This window comes from Mytilus galloprovincialis, chromosome 14 (assembly GCF_965363235.1).
Source record: "Mytilus galloprovincialis chromosome 14, xbMytGall1.hap1.1, whole genome shotgun sequence".
NCBI lineage: Eukaryota > Metazoa > Mollusca > Bivalvia > Mytilida > Mytilidae > Mytilus > Mytilus galloprovincialis.
In genome coordinates this window covers 67,791,280-67,804,050 of record NC_134851.1, presented here as the reverse complement: position 1 = coordinate 67,804,050, position 12,771 = coordinate 67,791,280, and the positions used below count along the sequence as shown (strand labels likewise).

The window sequence follows — 12,771 nt, the reverse complement described above, 5'->3', positions numbered from 1 at the left end:
TAATGAATGACCTTATGTATATATTCAAATATATGGTTCGCTCCTGGTACTTATCAGATCCAATACTCATGTTTTCAAACAAAAAAATTCACCGTTGAGATTTAAAGCTTAGTAAAGAAACACATAAATGACACAGCAAATTACATTAACAGAACGGAAATGATGCTTTTTATCCTGACTATTGAATTATGGGTATTATCTTGGGAATAAGAGTATACTCCTGTTCAGTAGAGATAACACATATCAAATCAAATTTTATCTTTGTATCGCATTGTTTCCTATTACTGTCGATGCGTTTCTACTGATCTAAAGATGTAAGTGAATTATTCCGGAATTTATGATTTTCCGTATTTTATTTTAGATTATAATTATATTAGAATGAGGCATGTTTTTTCTATGAAATGAAACGAATTTGATATTTACATAGACATGTTATGTTAAATTAGCATTATGAAAGAATAATTGAATGCAAAGCAATTACTAGATATGAATGCAAATCAAATTCGAACTAGATCAATTATGTGGTTGTTGTATAAACATGATAAACGTATAACAAGTTGTGAGCTTCAAATAATAGTTACGGAAATATCATTCTCAAAGTTGTGTAACATGTAATTGTTGATTCCTGTAAGGTTACCTTTAATTACTTAAATGGACTTTATTTGAAATTTTTCAAATAATAGTGCATTGAAAACCATAGAAAATCTCATCTTTATACCATACACTTTAACATAAAAATTTGATGTTGTAATTTCCGATCGAATGTACAGCACGTGCATAAAGTATGCATGTTCATAAAAACGTCAACACGTGGATCAATACTAAAATAGGAATCCATCAATATCAGAGTATCATTAACAATTGTTTTAATATCTCAGAAGTGTGTGTGTGTGTGTTTTAAAGAAATGCATATTCTCGCAGATTGTATTATGCATTTTGTGTAAAATTGTCACAAGCGTACCAACATACATGTACGTTTGCATAGAAAAAAAACAAACGTCATCAACTAATGAAATTGCGTTATTTCTATATGAAGGTACGAGCTATGAAATTATACACTGTCCTTTAGTATCTGAACTGGTGAACTATAATGTTTTCCAGATTCTTGTCAAGTTTAAGAGAAGTAATTGAACTCTCATTTTTTTATTTGTGTGTCAATCTTTGTCGTTGACTTATCAATAGGTTACAACTTAACAAATACAAATGTAGGTAAATATATATCGGTTAATTATATATGTTAACGTAAATACACATGACCAAACTTAAACGGCTCTTTGGTGCAATACGCTTTTAGATAATCTTATTGTAATTTTAGGATCGAATTGCAGACATCAATTACGAAAGATTCTAACAAATCAAAGATATACAGCTTTGATGTTTCATTCATCTAACTACATTAGCTTATCTCAAGCTTATTTCACGGGGGTATCATCAGCCCAGTAGTCAGCACTTCTGTGTTGACATGATTTATCACTGATATGGTCAAAATTAAAAATTACCTGTTTACAAAACTTTGAAGTTTTGAAATTCTAAGTTGCATAGATAACCTTAGCTGTATTTGCAAAATTTGTTATCCTACGGTCTTCAACTTCGTACTTTATTTGGCCTTTTTTTTTAATATTCGAGCGTCACTGATGAGTCTTTTGTTCACGACACGCAAGTCTAGCGCAAAAAAAAAAAATTAATCCTAGTAGCTATGATGAGTCTATTTAATCTACCATATATTTTCCTGGTTAGAGAGAAAAAATTAACTTCAGGTATATAAGATATTGTGAAGCATTAGCGTAGATCTTCCCTTGAGGTCAAGTAACAAGTAAATAAGCTATGCATTTTAATTTTGGTTTATTTATATGTTTCGGAGTTTAGGATGACGTCCATACACACTTAACTAGTCAACATTTTTGTTTAGATGCCAGCTGAAGCACGCCTACTGGTTTGGATTTATCTAGCTGTATTGCAGACCATTTACTGGCCTTCAGATGTCGGGGTTTGTTTTTATTTGCTCTTTGGTCGGGTTGTTATCTCTTTGACACATTCCCCATTTCCATTCTTAATTCTATATGACACACATTTTGTTTTATAATTTTGCAAAAAAGAATCAAAGTGTGTTATCAACTCGCATTGATTTTGAATCAGTTAAGAAATTTGATTGGTATTGTTTATCTTGATGTGTAAGTTTGTTTTTTGGTTCAATTGTTATTTCAATTTGTTCATTTTATCAAAATAAAAAAAAAGAGATTAATTCCCTTTTTTTATTTTATTTCTTCTTTTTGAATCTATAAAAAATTACAACAATTGATTTGATATTTTTCAAAGTAAAGTTCATAAAATATAATAATATATATTGCTGTTTATGAACGTTTGAACCCAATTATCGTTTGTTTTTATGCGTTTTGATCTTAGATAAAAAAAAAAAAAAAAAACGAGTTTCATACAATAGTCTTTGAAAGAAAAGATTTTATTGAATTGGTGTCAACGAGAACTAATGCCTCGGAGATAAAACATAACTTAAATGTTTCTAATATTTAATTGCGAAAAAAACAGCAAAAGTCATTTATGCCGTAGAGTTTAATATGATATCAATATAGCAGTTGTTATCCGATCGTTTGAATTTTTAACCGATCTATTTTATATTGTTATTACATTTTTGTTAAACGAAATTAAAAAAGCAATATTCTGAAAATAAAAATGAAAATGAAACAAAACTTTTGAACGGTGAAAAGTTATTTATGTGTTACAGGAGAGCATGACTCATTTACAATCGCATTGTCTCATTTTGGACTTTAAAATCCTACTTCACATACGGACATACAAACAGACCAAATCTATATCAGAAACAAAAACTACGGACAAACAAACAGACAACACCTTTATCAGAAACATAAACTACGAACATACACACAGACAACATGTATATCAGAAACATAAACTATGGACAAACAAACAGACAACACCTATATCAGAAACATCAACTACGGACATAAAAACAGACAACACCTATATCAGAAACATAAACTACGGACATACCAATATACAACACTATTTCAGAAACATAAACTACGAACATACAAACAATCAACACATTGATCAGAAACATAAACTACGGACATACAAACAGACAACACCTATATCTGAAACATAAACTACGGACATACAAGCAATCAACACATTGATCAGAAACATAAACTACGGACAAACAAACAGACAACACCTATATCAGAAACATCAACTACGGACAAACAAACAGACAACACCTATATCAGAAACATAAACTATGGACATACAAACAGACAACACCTGTATCAGAAACATAAACTACGGACATACAAACAGACAACACCTATATCAGAAACATCAACTACGGATACACAAACAGACAAAATCTATATCAGAAACATAAACTATGGACAAACAAACAGACAACACCTATATCAGAAACATAAATTATGGACATACAAAAAGACAACACCTATATCAGAAACATAAACTACGGAAATACAAACAGACAACACCTATATCAGAAACATAAACTACGGACATACAAACAATCAACACATTGATCAGAAACATAAACTACAGACATACAAATAGACATCTATATCAGAATTATAAACCACGGACAAACAAACAGACAACACATATATCAGAAACATCAACTACGGACATACAAATTGACAACACCTATATCAGAAACATCAACTACGGGCATACAAACACACAACACCTATATCAGAAACATAAACTATGGACATACAAATTGACAACACCTATATCATAAACATAAAATACGGACATACAAACACACAACACCTATATCAGAAACATAAACTACAGACAAACAAATACACAACACCTATATCAGAAACATAAACTATGGACATACAAACAGACAACACCTATATCAGAAACATAAACTACGGACATACAAACACACAACACCTATATCTGAAACATAACCTACGGACATACAAACACACAACACCTATATCCGAAACATAAACTATGGACATACAAACACACAACACCTATATCAAAAACATAAACTACGGACATACAAACAGACAACACCTATATCAGAATCATAAACTACGGACATACAAACAGACAACACCTATATCAGAAACATAAACTACAGACATACAAACAGACAACACCTATATCAGAAACATAAACTATGGACTACAGACATACAAACAGACAACACCTATATCAGAAACATAAACTATGGACATACAAAAAGACAACACCTGTATCAGAAACATAAACTACGGACATACAAACAGACAACACCTATATCAGAAACATAAACTATGGACATACAAACAGACAACACCTATATCAGAAACATAAACTACGGACATACAAACAGACAACACCTATATCAGAAACATAAACTATGGACATACAAAAAGACAACACCTATATCAGAAACATAAACTATGGACATACAAAAAGACAACACCTATATCAGAAACATAAACTACGGACATACACACAATCAACACATTGATCAGAAACATAAACTACAGACATACAAATAGACATATATATCAGAATTATAAACCACGGACACACAAACAGACAACACCTATATCAGAAACATCAACTACGGACATACAAATTGACAACACCTATATCAGAAACATCAACTACGGGCATACAAACACACAACACTTATATCAGAAACATAAAATATGGACATACAAACAGACAACACCTCTATCAGAAACATAAACTACGGACATACAAACACACAACACCTATATCAGAAACATAAACTACGGACATACAATTACACAATACCTATATCAGAAACATAAACTACGGACATACAAACAGACAACACCTAAATCAGAAACATAAACTATGGACATACAAACAGACAACACCTATATCAGAAACATAAACTACGGACATACAAACACACAACACCTATATCAGAAACATAAACTATGGACATACAAACACACAACACCTATATCAAAAACATAAACTACGGACATACAAACAGACAACACCTATATCAGAAACATAAACTATGGACATGCAAACACACAACACCTATATCAAAAACATAAACTACGGACATACAAACAGACAACACCTATATCAGAAACATAAACTACGGACATACAAACACACAATACCTATATCAAAAACATAAACTACGGACATACGAACAGACAACACCTATATCAGAAACATAAACTATGGACATACAAACAGACAACACCTATATCAGAAACATAAACTACGGACATAAAAACACACAACACCTATATCAGAAACATAAACTATTGACATACAAACACACAACACCTATATCAAAAACATTAACTACGGACATACAAACAGACAACACCTATATCAGAAACATAAACTATGGACATACAAACACACAACACCTATATCAAAAACATAAACTACGGACATACAAACAGACAGCACCTATATCAGAAACATAAACTACGGACATACAAACACACAATACCTATATCAGAAACATAAACTACGGACATACAAACAGACAACACCTATATCAGAAACATAAACTACGGACATACAAACAGACAACACCTATATCAGAAACATAAACTACGGACATACAAACACACAACACCTATATCAGAAACATAAACTACGGACATACAAACAGACAACACCTATATCAGAAACATAAACTACGGACATACAAACAGAAAACTTGATCAAAAACATAAACGACAGATAGACAAACAGACAACACCTTGCACAAAAACATTAACGACGGACATAAAAACAGACACCAGTTGAACAAAAACATAAAAGATAAACATACAAACAAACAAAAGTCTACAAAGTACTATACCGAAAATTAACGACTGATCAACAACATTCACAAATGGGATATCACATGTGATCATGGCAGGTCCTGCTAAAACAGTAGCACTCATTGTGATTTATTGTTAGAACAGCTAAAATTTATTCGATTTCGGATGTCATAATCATGATGATGAAAGCGAGATTTACTTAGAGCAATGCAAATTGTTCTTTTGTGTGAACCATTTTGTGTTTACAGGAATATTTGATATATACTCATGTTTGACATATGAATAAACTGTATTTGAATTCAAGGCGCGGAGGTTATTGCTCATATATCATTTGGGTTGATAAACGACATTATTGGTTTAGTTGAAGAGTTGAGGACTAGATATTTGAGCAATTTCAAAATGGATAAGGAATGGACATCAAAATATACAAAAATTTCAATGTTTTATAATTAAATTTATTTTTCGCAAATATAGCCTCCATATGAACCAGCGTTTGCGCAACGAACATTGTGGAACCTGTATCCCCTAATAGCATAGAAAAACATGCAGTCCTCTGATGAACTGAGTGATCCATTAGGTTCGCCTGTATCAAAAGCAAAGTAAGTCATCTTGACCATGTCTCCGTTCTTTTTGATCCATCTCCAATCACCACCGGGCTTATATCTATTGATGTTACGTCCGCCGACATAATAATGTATACCTGTGAAATAAACAAAAGTCAAAAGTGAATATTTGAAAACGATAACTAAATTAACATTGCCTATGCGAAATTTTAAAATTGTCTGTATATACATTGAACGACAAATATATGTGACGCATAACATTTTCTGACGTCAGACACGCGAATCAATGAATGTGTTCGTAGATAGATGGTTTTGTGTTCTTTTAAACTGTTCCTTTTAAAATTGTTACACGATGATGACTGCTGTATCCATATTTTGACTATTTTATTTATCATGTCTGTTTAGTTCACGCATCATTGTAAATATAAAGGAATTTTATGAGACTATCATCAAAGTGATGAGAGAGTTAGCGCTATAAAACCAGGTTTAATCCACCATTTTCTAAATTAGAAAATGCCTGTACCAAGTCAGGAATATGACAGTTCTTATCCATTCGTTTTTTATGTGTTTTGTTATTTGATTTTTCCCTGTGATTATGGACTTTCCGATTGGATTTTCCTCTAAGTTCAGTATTTTCAGAGAGAGAGAGAGAGAGAGAAAGAGAGAGAGAGAGAGAGAGAGAGAGAGAGAGAGAGAGAGAGAGAGAGAGAGAGAGAGAGAGAGAGAGAGAGAGAGAGACCTCATGATCCGTTCTGTTCATTTATTTACTTAGTGTAACTAACATTTGATTTGTCTCTTTTTTTACTTTTATTTATATAATACTGTAATGACAATATATAGCACCTTAATAATTATTTACATTACCTGTGTTCATTTTCAATAGTTCATACTTCATTAACATGGCTTCATTTAGGGTTTCAAAGGTCGCCAGGTGTGTGCCTCGTCGTAAGCATTTAGCCTAAAAGTATTCCATTATAATAATATTCCATTTGTATTCAGTCAGGATCCTACTTCGTCAAAATTATCTCAACATTACGCCAGTTCATTTTCACAATCGTAGAAACGGAAGCCATTGTAGGGATGACGCGCTACCATTTTTGCTCTTGAAACCGATAAATTTATTCATATTGCACCATTACGATCCTTATATGTCAGTTGTATTTTTAAAGACAAATGTATCAACTAGCTAATGAGCATCAGTTAATAATCTTGTCTGCATTGATTCAACTTAAAACTATTGTTTGATCGGTTGTCAGGTGGAATTTTCGAAAATTTATAAACATTTAAAAAAATTCTAAATAAATATTTCGTGGAAGGGCAGACTAGATTGTTTTAGTGTATGAAGACTATAAACTCTAGTTATCACACACAAAAAATTGGAATTTTTCGAAGATATGCATTTTCATCATCCAACTTGAAAGACTGTCGTCAAGTACTTTCAGTAAAAAAATAGCTATTCGAACACACCTTCTCTGTTTTTGTGACTCATTAGACATTTGTTAGATAGGTATTTCACTTGACCTATATAATTCATCTTTTAGTACTGTGATTTTTTGTGTTATAACGTCAACCTGTAGCTTTCATGTATAAAAATGATAGAATTTGAAGCGAGACGATGTATGAAATATTCTTGCTTTGTACGATATCAAGACAAAATACTCAACTCAAACAGATCTTAACAAAAGTGAAATTGTATAAAAGTCAAGGGGTATCAGCAGCTACTACTAACTAATTATAAAAATGAGAAGATGTGGTATAATAGCCAATGAGACACCTCTACACCAGAGACAAAATGGCATTGAACAACAAATACTTACAAGTTAACGCAATATAATTAGATTATAAAAAGAGAGCACATGTGTTTGTGATTTTTGAAAAATTGCAACATTATAAGACGGACGAAAGATACCAAAGGGACAGTCAAACTCATAAATCTAAAACAAACTGACAACGCCATGGCTAAAAATGAAAAAGACAAACAGAAAAACAATAGTACACATGACACAACATAGAAAACTAAAGAATAAACAACACGAACCCCACCAAAAACTAGGGGTGATCTCAGGTGCTCCGGAAGGGTAAGCAGATCCTGCTCCACAGGTGGCACCCGTCGTGTTGCTTATGTGATTACAAATCCGGTAAATATTCTAATTCGGTAGGTCACATTCATGAAAGGGAAGGGGATTGTAGTTACGACGTAAGGGACATATCCGATATCATTTGTGAAACAGTTATTCCATAACGGTCAACCAACTCGTGATGGCGTCCGTAAAATTTACGAAGGGATGATTTCAACTTCACCATTTGGAACTCTTGGTTTAATAGCTTCCTTGTGAGCAGTAACCCTCTATCAAGAAAATCATGATAGGAAATGCAAGCACGGGAATATCGTATCAATTGGGAGATATATACCCCGTATGCAGGTGCTGCTGGAATGTTGCTACTTAGAAATGGAAAGTTCACAATTGGAAAGCTGAAATCATCTCTTTTGTCGTAAAGTTTTGTTTTCAACCGACCCTCATTGTCAATTTCTAGATGTAAGTCAAGATATGAAGCCGACTTAACTGTATCTGTCGTATCCTTTATCTCCAATTCGATGGGATAGACGCGTTCCACATAGTCACCAAATTTTGAATTGTTTAGTGAAAGAACGTCATCTATATAGCGGAAAGTAGAGTTAAAGGATATTGCTAGCTTCTTATCTTTCTTCCTAAGAAGTTCCTGCATGAAGTCAGCCTCATAATAATAAAGAAAGAAGTCGGCAAGTAGAGGGGCACAGTTTGTTCCCATTGGGATGCCGACAGTCTGTTGAAAAACACGTCCTCCGAACGTTACAAAGTAGATTTATATACAGAATTTAATCATATTTTCCCGCGTCAACAGTTTTTCCTGTATAATTAACTGGGTACTAAATGGCTCTCATCGAACAGCAAACAATAAAGGGCCCCAAAATGACTAGTGCTATACCATTCAAACTGAATAACCAATGGTCTAATGTATATACAAAATTAAAAAAAGAAACACTTATGAACCACATCAACAAACGCCAACTACCGAACTTCAGATTCCTGACATAGGACAGGGGCAAACAAATGCAGCGAGTTTGACAGTTTTAACCAACCTTCACCCTTCCTTGAAACAATAGAACAACATCAAAACATAGAACGACACAAAATAGAATATAAATTGACGTTATGTGGATGACTAAAAAACTTACAAAAGCATCATCGGCCGAAATATTATCCTTTTGAATAAGATAGCATCCTTTTCCAACTCGACGGTATGGATAACTGCAATCATCTACAAATATAGAATACGTTATTGTTTGAATCATAAAACCTGCTCAATAAAGATGGAAATACAAGAGAAAAACGTTAAAAAAAAATACGGAAATGGTATGTCCGTTATCAAATTGGTCCAGGCATTTTCTTTTTTAAAAATAGGTGGATACAATCTGATATCTTAGGTATATAAACCTCTCTATTGTTTGACATTTCCATGAACGTTGTCCTTTTGGTAAATACATTTGTTATAAGTCGATTCTTTTTAATTAAAAAAAATCATACAGATGCATGCCTACCTATATAAAAAAAATATTTAGTCACGTTGCAATTGTATACACATTATTTCGTCATTAAAGTAGAGGAATGCAAAGATATGTTATCTTCTGATTTCTTTATACTTCATAATCATTATTAAATTAAGAACAAATGATTTTCCCTATTGCAATTCTTATTACATTGTATGGTGTTAAGAATAAAGGTTTCATTTATATAGATGTGTTTGTGTGTGTATATTTTGTTGTTGTTGAGTAATGAGTAATTTTATATTTTAACCTACCAGCGTGACATCGAACCAACAGAATAACAAACAAGATGAAATAAAAGATTATCATAACGAATACCACATAAATTTCCAATATGAAACTCGATTATAAAATTTTGCTTTTATATAGCTGATATTTAATTTCATTTTAATTATTGAAACAGGTTTACATTTGTTAAATTGTTATCGATTTATACTACGTACTTCATTGCAATAAATGTTCTCCATTTCGCCTGCCACATGTGTAGTCTTCACTGTTGTTCACGCAAATTTAACTACTTACTGCACGTACAATTCATAAAATGACATTAGTACACTAACATTATTACTGTTCAACCAATTAAATGTAAAATTTGTACAATTTAAGATATTGTTGTCTTTAAACATGTCAAAGATAATGAACATTTAGGAGTCATTTAATGTATGCGAAATAATTGCTGATGCAATTTTCATCAGATTGTTATCTATGTCAATAGTTATCAAAGGTACCAGGATTATAATTTAGTACGCCAGACGCGCGTTTTGTCTACATAAGACTCGTCAGTGACGCTCATATCAAAATATTTATAAAGCCAAACAAGTACATAGTTGAAGAGCATTGAGGATCCAAAATTTCAAAAGGCCAGATACGAATTTCTGCTTAATGACGGTTGCAACTAGTTTTATATTGTTTTATATGTTGTACAGGATGCTTCTTTGTTTAAATGATTTCTTCCTCTTTGTCGTTACCTATCCGGTTTATCCTTGGTCATGGAAAACAAAGTTTATCATTCCAATTGTCACATTCGGCCTAATTTGAGAGTGAGATAATTTACTTGTACCGACCAGTTTGTAGCTGGTGATACATCTGTCTAAGTACTATTCACAACAACCAAAGTAAAAAGAGATTGATTCTTATTTATACCAGTCTCTTTTTTTAGTTTCCAATTAAGACTGTATAAAACATGAAATATCTAAAAGAAATCTAATTAAAATACAGTCCATATTATATTATTAAAGTATCTGAATGTTCGAACATTCGAACTCTATCCCTTTATGTTTAGTATTTATTCAATTCTCTGATACCATGTATGATTGAATTGCATTGGGGATAATCGTTCAACAGATACAGAATAACAGGACAAACACCAAGCCATTTATTCCGTAGAAAACTATGTGATATATGTTTTACCCGATGTATAGTATTTCATCCTTTAGTGCATTCCCGTGTAATAATATGATATTATTACGTAAGTATTTCTGTATTGGCCTTGTTATTGGTCCGAGGCTTGCTGTATTGGCCTGAGGCGAAGCCGAAGGCCAATACAGCTGGCCGAGGACCAATAACAAGGCCAATACAGAAATACACGTAATAATATCTTTATTAATTAACTACAGTGTTACAATATTTTCTTAATATCATTTCAAGAGATAAATATTTTTACCTTGAAGTGGAACTATCCAAATCTCAGTTTGTTTCTTTGTATTAGATGCAATACATAATGATCTGGTGCTGTTTCCAGGTGTCTTCAGCATTTTCTCATCTGATGAATTTTTCTACCCTTTTCAGTCACTATAAAGTGTTACAACTTAAATTTAGACGCAACACATAAATAGTAATTGGAAAGGTACTGCCATTGCACGTGTTATTTAAAATCGATGTGTACAATCGTGAAATTATGAGGTCGTCAAGAAATGAACTTTGTGATAATCTACTCGTTCCCCAAACCTGAAATAGTTCTATCGTCTGCTTTCAAAATACCTTTTAAATGAATGTGACCGTCTTTCGCCTGAAATGTATGCCATACTGACATTTTCAGCATGTTTAAGATCACTATTAAAAAAATGACAACTGGCAACTGCGTCTTCAAAACAACTGTTTACTTTCAGTTTTTGTTTATCGTGACTTTCGATGTAAAATCTAGAGACGTTCCGAATTCCTGCACTTGTGTCAACTCGGCCAATATAGAATAACTCGGCCAATACAGAAAAAAATCTGTATTGGCCGAGTTATTCTGTATTGGCCTAGTTTACACATTATATTGCATAGGCAGTTTTCATCATATTAAGTCCAATAACAGTGTAGTTAATTAATAAAAAGCATTTAATGAAATCGGACTAACACCTTTGAGTGTATTATTAAGTGTGTAACAAGAGAGCCTGATTATCATTGCAAAATCACATTGTCTCCTTCGGCACTGGAACTCGGGACCTCTGTGTTTAATAACAAGTTTTTGCTCAAACTGCGTGAGCTATACAATAACATTTTTTCTCACATATTTGGTACGAAAACATTGGGTTTTGTATATGTAATAACCTCAAAATTGTCCTACTCATATTGCTGCCCGGGATATATTAAAGGGGTGTATTGGTTTTTTGTGCTACGATTACAAATAACGTGAAGTCATTGTGTCCTTCACGACAATGACGTTGATGATATTGAAAACAATGAGAATTATGCTACAACAGCAATAAACAACAATGTCCAACCATCTTTTGTCAATTGAACCCTAGTTTTGTCAATTTTTCGCTTTAGTGCACATGTACTACCATATCAAAAAATAATGGGAAATTTTACAACACATTTGTACGCA

The 12,771-nt window shown here is 32.5% G+C and overlaps 1 long non-coding RNA gene across 1 annotated transcript; it reads right to left on the bottom strand.

The window, feature by feature from the left end:
* Positions 1–6,249: 6,249 nt before the first annotated feature.
* On the bottom strand, positions 6,250–10,275 carry LOC143059247 (uncharacterized). The gene is made up of 4 exons (XR_012973449.1): positions 10,214–10,275; positions 9,591–9,673; positions 7,238–7,331; positions 6,250–6,510 (listed from the first exon to the last, which is right to left on the bottom strand). It is a non-coding gene; the product is annotated as an uncharacterized LOC143059247 (long non-coding RNA).
* Between the last annotated feature and the right edge of the window lie 2,496 nt (positions 10,276–12,771).